At 38.7% G+C, this 17245-nt stretch overlaps 1 protein-coding gene and 1 non-coding gene across 2 annotated transcripts in view; both read right to left on the bottom strand.

Annotated features, from left to right (window-relative positions):
* The window catches only part of Emc2 (ER membrane protein complex subunit 2), an 894248-nt gene that overhangs the window by 542921 nt on the left and 334082 nt on the right, over nt 1–17245 (bottom strand). The gene's annotated exons all lie outside the window — the stretch shown is intronic.
* LOC116890515 lies at nt 6877–7016 on the bottom strand. Its single transcript, XR_004386697.1, has one exon. It is a non-coding gene; the product is annotated as a small nucleolar RNA SNORA48 (small nucleolar RNA).

Here is a 17245-nt window from a genome sequence, read left to right as displayed (position 1 = left end):
TGTCTGTTTTCTGACCTTTCTTCTAATGTTGGGGGAGAGCTTAAGGTGAGTGAATTCTGTCGAATAGTTCCTTGATAATTGCAGGAAAAAGGTGAATTTTAACATTTCGCATGTTAAATTTTTTTGAATTTTCACTGAACACTTAATCATGGCTCCTAGTAAGTGTTAATTGAATCATGAATATGAACTTTCAGAAAAATAAGAGTTGCCCACTTTTGCAGAAGGTTACCTCAAAGAGCTGATGAAAGATGCTTATTGGAGATTATGTGCTAAGGGGAAGGTTCGTCATAATATGTAGACCTCAGTTGGAAACTAGAGATCTGGTTCTAAAACAAAAGAAACAATTACAGGAGTCATATTAGGAACTTGGAGGATGAAGGTCCAGGGTTTTGCATAGTTAAATAGCACCATCCTTCATGCATGACCGAAAAGGAAAATAAGACAGTCCTGACTTGGAACTTTGGTTATGAATTAGGACAAATTGGTTTTTCCCTTCCTTTCTTTTATTCTTTCTTGTCTTTTCTTCCTCCTTTCTTTCCTCCCCTACCCCTTTTCTTTTCTGAATATTTTTCCTTCTCTTTATTGCCTTTTAGTTGTGTGAAATAATGAGTTTCATCATATATAATATACTTTGACCATATTCAAAGCTTTAAGTTGACCTACATTTTTCTTCTCTCTATTATACGACTAAGTTTGTGTCTATCTTTGATTCCAAGGCTTAGATACAGTGGGTCTTTTTAATAGGATATTACAGAAACAAAGTGTCCCATCAGGTATTATCAAGATTTGAACCTAAGCCTATCTCGCTCTTTTTTCTACTATACTCCATTTCTTACAGACAAACTCTATGATGGTGGAGTTATATACCAAGTATCTTGTGAGGATTTAGCTTGGTTAAATAGCTGAAGAGATCATTGCAAAACTTAACTTTTTACAATAATTTAACAATAATTTTAACACTAAAAATAGAGCAACTCTAATGGAAATCTTAGGTCATATTTTGGGGAATTGTATTAAAGTATTAAAGTAGTAAAAAATAAACTTTAAATGTTGGGAAAAATCTACAAAAGAAGTTCTTTTAAAAGCATGCTTTGTTTCAATTCTCAACTAAAAACAGGTCCCTTTGTTAAGAGCAGCATGTAGCTCCTGACACCGTGTGGCCGCTCAGTATACTGCATTTAACTGGTTTTGAGGACTTATGCCTCTATTCAAGGGTCAATCCAACAAAATACATATGTATTCTAAATTACACCATTTCATTTGCTGCTGTTTGATGATTCAATGACTGGAGACTATATTGAGGTGTACCTACATATGATTATAAAGTGTGTGACATCTGTGTTTTAAACATTTATAATAATTTTTGTTGTTAGCACCAGTCAACATGTACATTTAGGAAGAAATAATCACCTTTTCAGAGATTTGACAGAGATCATGGTGTTTTGTGTTATCCATTTTGAGCTGATATTATAGTAGTGAAATTAAAAAACTGGCTTTGGCATCGGACAGACTTGGTTCCCTCCTTTTTCAGCCTCTTTCTACTTTTGAGGGTTCTCCCAGCCTCAGATCAGCATAGGATATTGCTGCCATGTCAGCCACTGGCTGCTGGAGCATATGAGTAGATGAGCATTGTAGGTATAAGTGAGTATCCCATAATATCCCGTGGTGTGTGTGTGTGTGTGTGTGTGTGTGTGTGTGTGTGTGTGTGAATGTGTGTGAGTAATGTGTGCATGTAAATGTGTGTGAATAATATGTGTGTGTAATGTGTGTGAGAATAATATGTGTGTAAATGTGTGTGTGAGTAATGTGTGAGTGTAAATGTGTGTGTGAGTAATGTGTGTGTCTGTGTGTGTCTGTGTGTGTGTGGGGGGCATGCGTGTGCATACGTGCACACCTGTGTGCATATAGAGAGAGGTTTGGAGACAGAGGAAGATGAAGATGGAGAGGGAGAGACAGACAGATGAAGACGGAGAAATACAGAGACATAGACAGAGACAGAGATCACACCAGAAATAGTACAAGTCTTCTGAAACCTCAAAGCCCAACTTCAATGACATACTTCAGCATTACCATACCTCCTAACCCTCCCCAAACAGCCAGCAAATGTATTCAGATGCCTAAGACTTATGGGAGATATCTTATTCAAAACATCACAATATGCAACAGTCAATTTTCATCAATACCAGAGAGCTGCCTTACTTCCCTTTCACCTAGTGCATAACAGAAGTTTGAATTAAGCTTCTTCTTGTCTATCCCTGACTCCATCAGAAATAAACTCTAACAGAAAATGTCACGTAATCCTAAGATGGAATGTCTTCTATACAACTAATACTCCCTTCAGATTTCAAAATATAAAGATTTGGTGTTGGGAACAACCAACTAACATTCTACAGATACAAGAAAACACACATGTACTTTTTTGTGTGGAATTTGTCAAAATGTGACAATATTATGACTTGAGCATACATTTCATCTGCCCGGTATTTAATCTTATTTCTGTCACGTTTGAGCCTTTTGTTGTGAACATTTTCTTCTGCTGATGCAATTCAGAAAGTGTATAAGTTGAATTCAACTGAACACAATTGGAAACTTTGACTTGAAATTTTGTGAGAAGGGGTTGATATAATAAACATTTTACCTCTGACTATTGTCATGCTCATTGTTCCATTACTACAAACAGACACCAGAATTAAGACAATCTTATAAAAGAAAGCATTTAATTGGAGGCTTGCTTACAGTTTGAGACGATTATGTCCATTATCATCTTACTGGTGAGTATAGCAGCATGCAGCCTGAGAAAGACAGATAGACAGATAGATAGATAGTTAGATAGACAGACAGACTTAGCCTGAATTGGGCTTTTGAAACCAGAGTCCAACCAGTGACATACTTTCTCCAAAAAGGCCACACCTCCTAATCCTTTCCAAACAGTTCAGCAACTGGGGACTAGGCATGAAAATATATGAGACTATGAGGGGCATTCTCATCCAAACTGCTAACTATGTTTCACAGATAATGATCGTTGCTTCAAAATATTTTCATCAACAATGAGGAGTTTTAGTAATTTACAGAATTCTTTATATTAATATTTTTAATTTCCTGAATTAAAATACAATTATATTATTTTCCCTTTCTCTTTCCTTCTGTAAACCATTCCTACACACACGGCTAACTTGCTCATTTCAAATACATGGCCTCTTTTTTATTATTGATGTGTCTTTACATATCTATCCTAAATATATGAATGCAGCCTATTCTGTCAATATTATATTATTTGCATGTATATGATTTCAGTGCTAAACTGACTGGTACATCTATAACAAAACTTCTACACCTAAGACTGAGAGAATATCTCCAACAAGACTGTGAGTGCCAGAGCAACTGGAAATCGGTTGTGAGACTGTCTCCTAAAAATGGCAGGAAAAGCTACACCTTTAAGTCTCAAGGTAACTGTCTAAATAAGACCCAAGAAGTGACAACATCAATAGATGTGATTACATTGGGAACACTCACAGGCCCTAATACTAATATTTTAATAATTAAATCAGAATATATAAGTTATATTTCAAATACATTGTATGGTTTATTAGGATTTAAGAAAACATTTTAAATAAAAATATTGCATATGATTTTCTGTGTAAAGCATAGATGGCTATTATGATTGGTTATTTGATTGATAAGAACTAGAAAGGCCATCTCTGTAAGTTAGAGTTCATCAGTTCTAGGAAACTGACAGGGGCTAAGCACAGGTCAGAGGTATGACCACTTTTGGTGTATTGTCATAGATGTTCTGTGTGAGGCAGACAGTGCCCCTTGCTTATATTATGAAATTGATTAAATATTTGTTACAAAGTTGACTTTGGATTATGTTAGATCCTAAGAAGAGATTCAAATGTTTATTTATCCCTTTTCATGGAATAAAGTGCTATGCGTTAGAGTGTTGCTGTAAAAATATAAAAATAGTAAAGTAACATTGTCTTTTACCTCGCTGGGTCTACACCTCGGGTGCCCCTAGATATCTGCTAGATATCTTGGCGGAAACACATCCCAGCCGCACACTTTCCTACACTCAAACCCTCACATAAAAGAACACACAACACAATAATCTTAGATCCAATTGGTAAGATATAATTGCCCACTTAAACATACAAAGCCCAGTACCATCCATCCCTTAGGAACATTGATAACAACCTGTAAATACACAGAGCAGAATCTTAACATCACCTTCCATGGCTTCTCAGCCCCTCTCCTCCGCCTCCTGTCTCCTCCTCTCTCCCCTAGTCTCCTCCTCTTCCTTCAAACTTCTCTCCTGCCCATCCTTTCTTCTCCTCCAATGACAGGCCTCCTTCTATCCTGTACCTGCCTCACCTGTGACATCATCCTACATTACAGAGTTATAAAACATAGTCAAACCAGCAAAGCTTGCTAGAATATTTAAGATTTTTCTCAACATAAAATTTGTTACAGAATCTGGAAATGGGAAAACCGAGATTTGCAAGACACAGCAAGACCTCATCTCAACCACACAAAGATATTCTTCCAGATCCATATTTAACACTCCAGCATATACATGAGAAAAGTGTTAGACAAGCCCCACCTGAACACTGTTCAAGTTCCTGAAGGAAATGAAAGGTCTGAAAAACTCATAGAAGATACCTGTAACATGACAACCACATACATCAAAGTACCCAGACCCTAGAACAGAAGGCAGACAGTCAGCAAGAGCAAGGAACATACAAATAGACCCATAGCTTGATCACTTGTGGAAGGACACAGTCCAGAGTCCCTAAAAAACAGACGACATGCCAAGCGTTAAGATTTCTAGTGTGCTGCTAGGGTCCACTGAATTATTTATACTTCTTAGAAAATTACCAAAAGTCAGTAGAAAATTGTGACTGTGTCATTCAAATCAAAAGATTCTATAGGGCAGACATTTCTATCTCTTCCATGGTATTGATTCTCTATAAAAATTGTCCATGAATAATAAAGTAGGGGCTTTATCATAAATTCAATATATTTGACCTTTGTATTGATTCTTTGTGAGTTTCACATCATGCTTCCCAATTCTGCTCATCTCCCTGTCCCATCATACTTTCCCTTCTCCTTTGTAGTCACGCCCCAAAACATACAAACACACACACACACACACACACACAAACACACACACACACACACAGAGAGAGAGAGAGACAGAGACAGAGACAGAGACAGAGACAGAGACAGAGACAGAGAGAATAGAAAACATCTCATTGTGAAAGCTGTAATTTGTCACAGGGTATCCTACAGTATATCCCACTCTCCACATATCTTGCAAATGTTCATCGCAATGAATTATTGGTCTGGTTTGGGATTTCTGGCTTCTGTGACACCATCCATATTGTATTCTCATCTGCACTTCTCCCTGTTATTCTGTTGTTGCACTGTGTAATGGAGACCCAACAGCTCTGTGTCAGAAGGATCAATCCTTTCATGCATCCCAACTATTTGCAGAATATATAGATTGTGACTTGGGCCCACTAGGGCCCTGGATCTTGGCCTGGGTGGTAGCTGAGCTGGTCAGTTTATCCTTACCATCAAAGTGACCTCTCCAGCACTTCTCTGGCTAGACCACCCAATGTCGCTGTAGAAGGAGACAGATCAGCTCTCAGGCTCTCAGGCCCTAGGGGCAGATGCATCTGTGCCCATGCCTTTAGGGCCAACTCCTCTGGAATGCTCAGTCAAGGTGTTGATCACTGTCTCAGTGTTGCATCCTGGACCAGCTCTCCCATTCTCACACCCTTGGGGCTGGCTCGCCCGTGCCTTAGCCATCAGGGCTAGTTCCGCTGTGTTATCGAGTCAAGGTGCAGGTCCTGCTCTGCTGAGTGCTATAGTCAGTGGGGAGGCAGGGCTATCTATCTATCTCTATGGCTTTTATGCCCCCATGGCCTGCTCTCCTGACCACCACAGATGGTGAGGCAGGAGGGCATCATTACCCATCCACATCACCTCTCAGCAGAAGAGTGGCAAGTCAGCTCTTCTGAGCTCTCACCCTCAGGGGTGGTTCAGTTATTCCCCCTTCACCAGTACCAACACTTCTGTGCTTCCCAGGCAAGTTACAGGCGCTGCATTCCTGAGTGCTGCAGGTGGTGAGGGACAGGGCCAGTTCATCTTCTCTAATGTCTAATGTTGCTTAAACCAGCTCTTCTCACCGCTGCAGCTAGTTAGGGGTATAGGGGAGACATCACTACCACATCCATACCACCTCACAATATATGAATGGCACAGGCTAGCTCTCCTGCGGTCATCCACAGCCTTACTGTGCTGACCAAGCAAGGTACAAGGACCCCTCTCTGGCAGTGAGAGGTGGGAACAGCTGTCCAGAGTGCTGAAGCCACTGAGGAGTGGGAACAGTTCTACACAGCCCTTGAAGATCCACGTGGTTCCCGGCAGTCGTCACAACCAGGGACATCCCATATTCTCTAGTGGCAATATAAGCAGCAGACATTGACACCAACCCCTACCACTATGTAACCATGAACCCTTCAGCAGCAGTTCAGGCTGCGACTTCACCATGGACTAAGGTGGGGCGGCTGGCCACTCACACAGACTAGTCCTCTCAACCCTCCAGTTCCATCTTTCTTCATAATTCTCAATCTGCTCCATTTCTCTTCCTCTCTCTCTCCCATATGTCTACCACACACTCACAGTTTATTGGCTCCTGCTGCAGGCCAGCCATGCCTGAGTGTTATCCTCTGCCAAGCAGATCTCTATGGCTTGCCTGTGCCCTGCCCAGGACAACATGTCTGTGGGCTGTGTGACAGTCAACAGGTCATGTCTTCCTCTGCCTACACAGTGCTACCTGGATTTGATTTAATTTGATTTGATTTGATTTTGATTTTATGTGTCCTATGTATAAAACAGCCACTCAGTCAGACATCAAGTTAAAGATGAACAAAGGACTGCCATCTGCTCTACCCCTGACTGGTATAAGAAAAATAGCACCAAAAAGGTATCTCTTTGCCTATTGTAAGTGGGTATATTCAAAATTATTAGGAAAATAGTATTTTTCTGGCTTTTACCTATCTGAATAATAGAGAATTAATCTGAGATATGGGAAGAAGTGAGCAAACTGTGGGAAAAATGTTAATACCTTGGGAGTTTCTGAGATTTCTGACAGCTATCTTAGGGGAGAGCTGGAATTCAATAGACAGACTTGTCACTTGACACAGAGGATGTTGTTTTGGAAGGCCTCAGCTAAGAATATGACTTTCTTAGATAGATGAAAACAGGGAAAAGCCAGAAGAACTCACCACTTGTATCCTTCTGTCAGCAATGATATAGGCACACATGAAAAAAATGTAAGCATTTATACCAATCAGTAGCATTTTTAATGAGCTATAACTACTTAAGTCTTCTGGTGTCAGTGTTAAAATCTATAAATGATAATGCAGCTGGATCTAAAATTTAGGAGTTGAAATCAGTATGAGAGATTTTTTTTTCATATTCAACCCCTAAAGACAGAAGCACTTCTGACATCTATATCTGGATGTAATTCTACTGGTTTAATTGTTCCTTGATTAACATGGTTTAACTGCTAATTAGCAATTTACAAGCTGTTGCAATTCTATATATAATAGAGTTTTAGGTTTTAACCCATCCCAGTGAAGAAAGAACTTTAAAGTCACAAGTGTGAAGCCTCATTGATTTCTTAAGATGTTACAAAGGTTTTCCCATAACATTACAAATGAACAGGGCGATGAGATGGGGGGCTGTGGAACACAGAATTCTGAATACCTTATGACCATTGCACTCATGAATACACGGCAGCTCTTGCTACCTGCACAAGCTGTGAAAACAAACTCACAAAAAAGACTAGGAAGGTCAGTAGTTAAGAATAAGAAAGGGATCAGTGGAAGTGGAAGTGGAGGGAGAGAGAGAAAGAGAGGGGGGAGGGAGGGAGGGAGAGAGAGAGGAAAAGGGAAGGAGGGAGAGAGAGAGAAGCTGAATATGATCACAATACATGCATGAAAGTACCAACATTTTTATTATAAATCCCTTTATGCTTTATAGTAGTCTCCAGGTGTTTTCCACTTGCTGAGATGCGGGTATCTGAGTACACCCCTTGCAGTGATCTTACTTTGATCCATGCACCAGAGCTTCTGGGACCAACCTTTTGATGTCTCCCCACATGGTGCAGTGTGGAGGCCTGAGTAATTATCAACTGCTAGAATACTGTATTTTTTAAGTTTTTTTTTTAACTATTTTGAGGGCCAGGTCTTTAATTTCTCACCAAGTAGAATTCCCTTAGAGTTCAAGGGTTTGAGAAAATGAAGTTGAGACAAAGGAAGATAAGTAGGTATAGGCACACCCCCCCACACACACACACTAAGGAAAAAACTGATCTCAGTAAGATCTCAGAAATAAAAGAAAATTCTCAACAGATAACCCTTCCCAACGCTCTGGGTTAGGCTGCCAGATCTATTAACCAGTTCTGAAAAGTTGAGAATACCACATAAAGGAATGTCTTGAGCATTTGGAAGGTGGAGTTCTAGTAAAGTAAGATATCTCAGGAGTGATTTAATGTGATAAAGTATGCTGAACTGGGGTAGTGGGGAGCAGTGGCCTAAATGGAAGAAAACAACACAACCTTAGATAGAAAATCAAGTCCCAGGAAGGCTACTGCTGATCTATCTTGGTGCCAGTCCCCTGATGCTACAATGACTGCTGAGGCCCAGAATTCACTTTTCTGTGGTGTCCTTTCTCATGGTAATGCTATTGTGTTCTCTCTCTCTCTCTCTCTCTCTCTCTCTCTCTCTCTCTCTCTCTCTCTTCTTCATTCCTTTTCTCTCTCTTTCTTTCAGGAATGACAAATGTACTACAGTTCCCACAATGCACCATGAGATCCTTTCACCAAGATTATTTCCAGTCCCAGGAAATTAATAAATGCTCAAAAATCATCTGCAAAGGCAGGTACAACCATATTTTTTATTCATTGTTTTGTATGTATTTTCTTCCTCTCTCTCATTCTCAAAATACAGTTACCACAGTGCTGAGGACATGTCTTTTTGACTCACTATTGAATCCTCAATGCTTAGAGTAATGTTTTCCATGTAGCAAGCACCCAGTCAGTACCGACTAGATGATGAAAGATTAGTGGAAATGTGTCCTGCTTCTTACAAGATCAGATGACATGCAGTGACAAAGCAAGCTTCAAAGCTTGGTTTGTTTGACTTCACAAATTGTCTTAAATAACTTCTCTAGATTTGTTACTAAAAGGCATGTGGTACCTTAAAGTTATCAGTGAGCCAATCAAAGAATATCAAATAATCTCACTTGATATAGAGACAGATAAGGTGTTCCCAGCATTTAGGTATGACTTTTATATTTATGGAGTCTTGAGACTAGAAAGCCTAGAATACTCAGTTTTTAGTCTTAATAGTATTCAGTAAAATACACACACACACATATACATGTATATGTTTCTATATACATACATATATATATTCAAAGGCTAGTTTATTGTTTTAATTTTAATTTTTAATGACTAATATAAATCTAATAATAAAGGGTGCTTATAGATTGAGCTAATGAAGGAATGGCTGAATCCGATTAGCCTCTGGCTGTATAACAAGTAAACAAAAGGAAAACAGTGGAAACTCTGAAAAGTAAGAAGCCTAGAGCTTTGACTGTGGTCTCAGGACAGTAAGAACCAAATGCTGGGTAATGATGGCTCTGCAGGTATAGAAGAGGAAAATAGGCTCTAGCAAGGCTAAACACGGCAGTCAAGGATCATGCAAGCTCCAGCTTCATCACTAATGTAGCTTCATGGCGAACCTTTATCAAGCCCTCTAAGACTAGCCCAGTAGCACAAGCACCACCAGTCAGACCTCTTACTTTGGTTCTCTGGCTTGTAACTCTCACCAACCAAAGAATGGAGAACCACAGATCCCTGCTGAGACACTCATAAAAATTTCCTCTCCTTTAAAAAACAAACGTCGTGGTTTTTAGGTTGTAAGCTTGACAAAAACTAGAATCATTTTGGAAGAGGGAACCTCAACTGAGAAAATACCCCAACCCTAGATCACATATCCAGTGACATATTTTCTTGATAGATGATTGATGTGAATGGGCTTGGCCCACATGGGTAGGGAGTCTTGGATGGATATATCTGGGTGGTATAAGAAAGCAGGCTGAGACTACCTAAAGACTATACATGGACTGACCTGGACTCTGACCTCATAGGTAGCAATGAATATCCTAGTAAGAGCACCAGTGGAAGGGGAAGCCCTTGGTCCTGCTAAGACTGAACCCCCAGTGAACGTGATTGTTGGGGGAGGGCGGCAATGGGGGAGGATGGGGAGGGAACACCCATAAAGAAGGGGAGGGGGAGGGTTAGGGGATGTTTGCCCGAACCGGAATAACACTCAAAATGTAAATAAGAAATACTCAAGTTAATAATAATAATAAAAAAAAAGAAGAAGAAGAAAGCAGGCCGAGCAAGCCAGTAATCAGCACCCCTCCACTGAGTCTGCTTCACTTGCTGTCTCCAGGTTCTAGTCTTGAATTCCTACCCAAACTTTTCTCAGTAAAATGTTGCCATAAGAAAATTCAAGGTGAAACTCACCCTTTCCTCCACAGGTTGCTTTTTGGTCACAGTGTTTTATCACAACAATAGAAACTCTAAGATAGATACCATCTAATTTAGCACCCAAGTATAGACACATACTCTTCCCATTAATAAGCATTCTTTGAGTTTTGAAGTCAGTAAGTTAGTGACTAAATCAATATGCCAGGAACAGAAATGTATAGAAAGGAAGGGATGATTGTAGTAAATGATAAAAAAGAAATCTCATCAATTGTATTCTTGTTGCATGAAAGATTAAGATGAGAGAAATGGTGATTGAGTTGGGATTTAAAAACCATAATGGGAAATTTTCTCAGAAGTTACAAAACAGATTTAACAGAAGGAAGGGAGGGTAGTTTGGAGAAAAGACGATGAGCTTGATTTACAGAGTATTGAACTTTGGCGATTAAATGGCATCAGATGGAAATATCTCAAGGCTACTTGAAAAAGTCACAAAGCAGGTTCGGAGGTGAAATCAGGAAAGTCCTAGCTTCCAATGTTCTTTGCATTTGGTCAGAAACCAGTTACAAAGGCAGATTCACTTCACCCCTTGTCAGAGGAAGGACCCATGAATGAAGTTCACACTAAAATAGTTGTTGGGGGAAATGGCACAACAAACATTCAACATATCATTCAAACATAAATCGGAGAAGAAGGAAGCCTCAGGGCAGAAACGATGAAAGCATTGAAAGCTAAAAATAACTAATTGTGTTAAGGTATGTGTGCCAGTGCTGTAAACTTTGACAAACAGCGGAATAAATAAGGGACATTCATTTCACTTGGGGGAGGTAGGAGAGATTCCAACAATGTTTTAACATCAAATATGATCACTGCCATTGTATACAAACTTTAGTTTTTTATTTTATTCCTTGAGGAATTTTTAGCAGTAAATATTATGCAATTATTTAAGCTTAATATTTATGTGTTTACAGGATATATGTTTAAGTGGGAAAAACAAGTTATCAGGTGTAATGGTAACTACTGGAAAATCTAGGAATAGATTAAAGTCTTGCTGATGATACAACATGATATAATTTTTTCTTTATCCATGAACATACATACCTGTTATTCTTCAGCTACAAGAATATAATACAGCATTTTTTATTTGGTAATTTATGCATAACAACCAAATATAGGGGCCTCTCTAGCCTTTATACTTAACTTCAATTAAGTAATATGGCCTTGATATATGCCTTTTATTTATTTCAAATTTGTATTAGTATCTAAAGCCAATTTAATTTTTCATTATATCTTATAAGAAAATGGGCTATTTTAAAACTTGGAGTCAAAACATTTTATAGAGCAGTTTATGTGTTTTAAACTTATTATTAGAGATGAGTAAAAAGGAAAGGTGTTTTTAAATACATTATGATTGAGAGCTTATACTATTCATGAATATTTACTGAGTAAATCATTAAAGGATGTGTACCAGCAAAAATAACTCACTTAGAAAAGGCTGTATGTACAAAATAAAAAATAAATATATGAGAAAAATATGAGCAACTGGAAGTAGCATAAATGAATAAAATTTAAGGTTTAAAATAAAGTACAACTAACGAGAATAGAAAGGGTTTTAAAAGACAGAAAATGAGGGAAATAGCTGCAGTATTTTAAGATTGAAGGCAGAGTAAAATTACAAACAAAATTAAGATACAATGAAGTAGATTTTATATGTTACAAAGAATAAGATTTCTAAAATGATAGATAGCATGGGTAGTTTCCTTATAGCTTTTTCTTTTAATTAAAAATAGATTGTTGGAGAGGCTCCAGGGAGTCTATGGGGATGACCCTAGCTGAGACTCCTACCAACAGGGAATATGATGACTGAAGTGGCCACCTCCTGTAGCTAAGGAAGGATTCCAGTGGAGAAAGGGGGCCATCAACCCATCCACAAACAGCCCATAATTGGTTCTACCTAAACGATGCATATATATAACGATTGAGCAGACATTGGGGGAACTGCCAACCAATGACTGGCCCAACTTGAGACCCATCCCATGTAAGAAAGACAACCATTGATACCATATTTTTCTCTTTTATTGGTTATTTTGTTTATTTACATTTCAAGTGTTATCCCCCTCACCAGCTTCTCCTCAACAAGCCCCCTATCCCCCACTACCTCCCCCTGCCTCTATGAGGGTGCTCCCCAACCCTCCCACCCACTCCTGCCTCAGCAGCCTAGTGTTCATCTATCCTGTTCATCCAGCCTCCACAGGACCAAGGCATTCCCCTCCCAGTGATACCAGACAAGGCAATACTCTTCTACATATCCAGCTGGAGCCATGGGTACCCACTGTTTACCCTTTGGTTGGTGGTTTAGTCCTTGGGAGCTGTGAGGGGTCTGGCCAGTTGATATTGTTGTTCTTGCTATGAGGTTGCAAATCCCTTCAGCCCCTACAGTCCTTGCACTAACTTTCCCATGGGGGTCCATGTGCTCAGGTCAATGTTTGGCTGTATAAATCCACATTTGTATTGGTCCAGCTCTGCCAGAGCCTCTTAGGGGACAGCTATACTGGTCTCCTGTCAGTAAGCACTTGGTGGCATCAAAAAGAGTCTCTGAATAATGCTCTGTTATGCTTGCAGACACGAGTTTAGCATAACTGTCTCCTGAGATGCTTCATCTAGCAGTGCAAGGAAACAGTTGTAGAAACCCTCAGCCAAACATCAGGCAGTGCTTGAGGAAGTCTTATAGAAGAGTGGGGGACAAAACTAAAGGAGCTAGAGGAATCAAGGACTCCCCAAGACCCAGAGTCAACTAACTTGTGCCCAAAAAGACTCACAGAGCAAGCAAGGGTTTGATGTAGGGCCCCTACATTAGTATTAGAGTGCAGCTTGGTCTTCATGCGGGCTCCCTAACAACTGAAACAGAGACTCTCTGACTTTGGATCCCTTTTCTCTGACTGACTGCCTAGTTGTTCCTCAATGGGAAGGAATTCACTGAGTTCTGTTGCAACTGATGTCCCATGGTGGGGTGGTATCCAAGGGGAGATTGGAGGTAATGGGGGGGGTGAGGGATTTGTAAGGGTGGGGCTGGGAAGAGAGGAGGAAGGAGGTGGTAATCAGGATGTTATGTGAATAAATAGATTCATTAAAAAACCATTTTAAAAAGTCTTGGAGAATTTCAAGGTTTTTATCACAGCTGAACCACTTCATACTTCTTTTTAATTAAATTTTTAAATAGTTTAAAAAAAGAAAATAGATTATTCTCTCACACGATACATTACAAACAGTTGCCCCTCTATCCACTACTACCACCCCATCTCCACTCTCTCCCATATTAACTTCCATTCAATTTCCTCTTCACAAAAGAGCAGGCCTCAAAGAGAAAACAGCCAAACAGGACAAAACAAGATACAATGAAACAAGGCAAAAAAACCTCATATCAAGGCTGGATAAGGCAACTCAAAAGGAGGATTTATATCTGTGTCTTCAATTAGATTCAATTGTCTGTTTTATGCCCATAGCATGAAGACCTTATATGATAGATCTGCAACACAATTTTGAAATCAAGGACAAAGATACCTTCAGAAGTTCTTTTATTGTTCAGGATTAATTTGTTATTTTTTTTCAAATGAAGTTAATAATTTTCCTTTCAAAGTCTATAAAGTTGTGTTCAAATTTTGCATTAAGATTGCATAAACCTGTAGATTGCTTTTGACCATTTTTACTGCGGTTAATCCTACCTCTCCATGAACATGGGAACTATTTCTGTCTTCTCATGTCTTCTTCAATTTCTTTCTTTAAAGACTTAAAAGATTTTATCATACAAATCTTTCACTTGCTTGGTTATAGTTACCCCAAAATATTTTAAGGCTATTTATATTATTATTTATATTATTTATATTTTAAGGCTATTCTAAAGGGTGTTGTTTCACTGTTTTCTTTCTCTGTACATTTTTTTTTCATTTGTATATTGGAGGTCTACAGATTTTTTTTTTTTGATTTGGTGCCTCTCTAGCCACTGTGCTAAAACGGTTTATCAGCACTTGAAGATTCCTAGAACTTTTATAGTCACTTATGTTCACTATTGTGTCATATTTAAATGAGAATACTTTGGTGGTTTCTATCTAGCTGAACCTGTGCCACAGTTCTCTGTACCCAGATCCCACTGGGAGAGAACTGGTCTCCCAAAAGTGTTAATACTCTTGAGAGCACAGGTGAGACAACCATTTCTGCTCACATTTCTGTCCCAAGAGGAACCCTCATGGAGCACTCAGGATACAGGAATCAAGGATCAGTCTGGAATAGGATCCTTCCAGTTTCTATCTGTGCCCTGAGTTAACCCTGCGACACAGCTCACTGTACCAGATCCCACTGGGAGAGTCCTGATCTCCCAGTAGTGATGACACACAGGCTACAGAAGGGTCAAGCCACCACCAGAGAGACAACACGACAAGCTAACACCAAGGATAAGCAGATGGCAAGAGGCAAGGGCAAGAACATAAGCAACAGAAACCAAGGCCACTTAGCATAAACAGAATCCAGTTCCCCCACCATATTCCTGTATACCCCAACACACAAAAAAAAAAAAAAAAAAAGCAAGATTTTGATTTAAAATCACAACTCATGATGATGCTAGAGGACTTTAAGGACATAAATAACTCCCTTAAAGAAATACAGGACAACATAGGTACACAGAAGACCTTAAAAAGGAAAAACAAAAAAACAATCAAACAGGTGAAGGAATTGAAAAAAAAACATCCAGGATCTAAAAATGGAAATAGAAACAATAAAGAAATCACACAGGGAGACACCCATGGAGATATAAAACCTAGGAAAGACATCAGGAGTCATTGACACAAGTGTTACAAACAGAATACAAGAGATAGAAGAAACAATCAGAGGGGCAGATGATACCATAGAAAACAATGACACAGCCATCAAAGAAAATGCAAAATATAAAAAGTTCCAAAATATCCAGGAAATCCAGGACACAATGAGAAGATCAAACCTACGGATAATAGGTATAGAAGAGAGCAAAGGTTCCCAACTCAAAGGGCCAGTAAATATCTCCAAAAAAATTATAGAAGAAAATTCTCCTAACCTACAGAAAGAGATGCCCAAAAACATACCAGAAGCCAACAGAACTCCATATGGATTGGACCAAAAAAGAAATTCCTCTGGTCACATAGTAGTCAAAACACCAAATGCACAAAGCAAAGAAAGAATATTAAAAGCAGTAAGGGAAAAAGGACATGCAACATATAAAGCCAGGCCTACCAGAATCATACCAGACTTCTCACAAGAGATTATGAAATCTAGACAATGCTGGACAGATGTCACCGAGACCCTAAGAGAACACAAATGCCAGCCCAGGCTACTATATCAAGCAAAACTCTCAATTTACGTTGATGGAAAAAACAAGATATTCCACGACAAAACCAAATTTACATAATATCTTTCCACAAACCCATCCCTACAAAGGATAATGGATGAAAAACTCCAACACAAGGAGGGAAATTACACCCTAGAAAAAAGCAAGAAAGTAATCTCCTTGCAAAAAAACAAAAGAAGAGAGACACACAAACATAATTCTACCTCTAACAATGAAAATAACAAGAAGCAACGATCATTATTCCTTAATATCTCTTAACATCAACGGACTCAATTCCACAATACAAAGACATAGACTAACAGACTGGACACTTAAAGAGAACCCAGCATTTTGCTGCATACAGGAAACACACCTCAGAGACAAAGACAGACACTACCTCAGAGTAAAAGGCTGTAAAACAACTTTCCAAGCAAGTGGTCTGAAGAAACAAGCTGGAGTAGCCATTCTAATATTGAATAAACTCATCAAGCAAAAGTTATCAAAAAAGATAAAGAAGGACACTTCATATTCATTACAGGAAAAATCCACCAAGAACTCTCAATTCTGAATATCTATGCTCCCAATGAATGGGCACCTACATTCATAAAAGAAACTTTACTAAAGCTCAAAGCATATATTGCAACTCACACAATAATAGTGGGAGACTTCAACACCCCACTCTCGTCAATGGACATTTCAGGGAAACAGAAACAAACAAAGACACAGAGAAACTAACAGAAGTTATGAACCAAATGGATTTAACAGATATTTATAGAACATTTCATCCTAAAACAAAAGAATGTACCTTATTCTCTGTACTTCATGATACCTTCTCCAGAAGTGACCATGTAATTGGTTATAAAACAGGCCTCAACAGATACAAGAAGATTGATATAATCCCATGCATTCTATCAGATCAGGATTGATGATCTTTTTGATGTGTTCCTGTGTCTGGTTTACAAGTAATTTATTGAGTATATTTTCATCAATGTGCATGAGGAAAATTGGTCTTTAATTCTCCTTTGTTGAATCTTTATGTGTTTGGGGTTTAGATTAACTATGGCCCCATAAAGTGAATTTTTCAATATTCCTTCTGTTTTTATTTTGTGGAACAACTTAGTGAGTGTTGATATTTGTTGTTCTTTGAAAAATTAGTAGAATTCTGTGCTATTGCTGGGATCTTATTAGTTGAGAGCCTTTTAATGTCTGTTTCTGTTCCACTAGGAGTTACTGGTCTAATTAAATTGTTTTTCTGCTCTTGATTTAAATTTAGTAAGTGGCACCTATCAAAAAAAACATTTTTTTGGTTTGTTTATTTGTTTGTTTGT

The sequence above is a fragment of the Rattus rattus genome, chromosome 1 (genome assembly GCF_011064425.1).
Source record: "Rattus rattus isolate New Zealand chromosome 1, Rrattus_CSIRO_v1, whole genome shotgun sequence".
NCBI classification, from domain to species: domain Eukaryota; kingdom Metazoa; phylum Chordata; class Mammalia; order Rodentia; family Muridae; genus Rattus; species Rattus rattus.
Note: the sequence above shows the minus strand (reverse complement) of the source record. Positions and strands in the feature narration are given on the sequence as shown.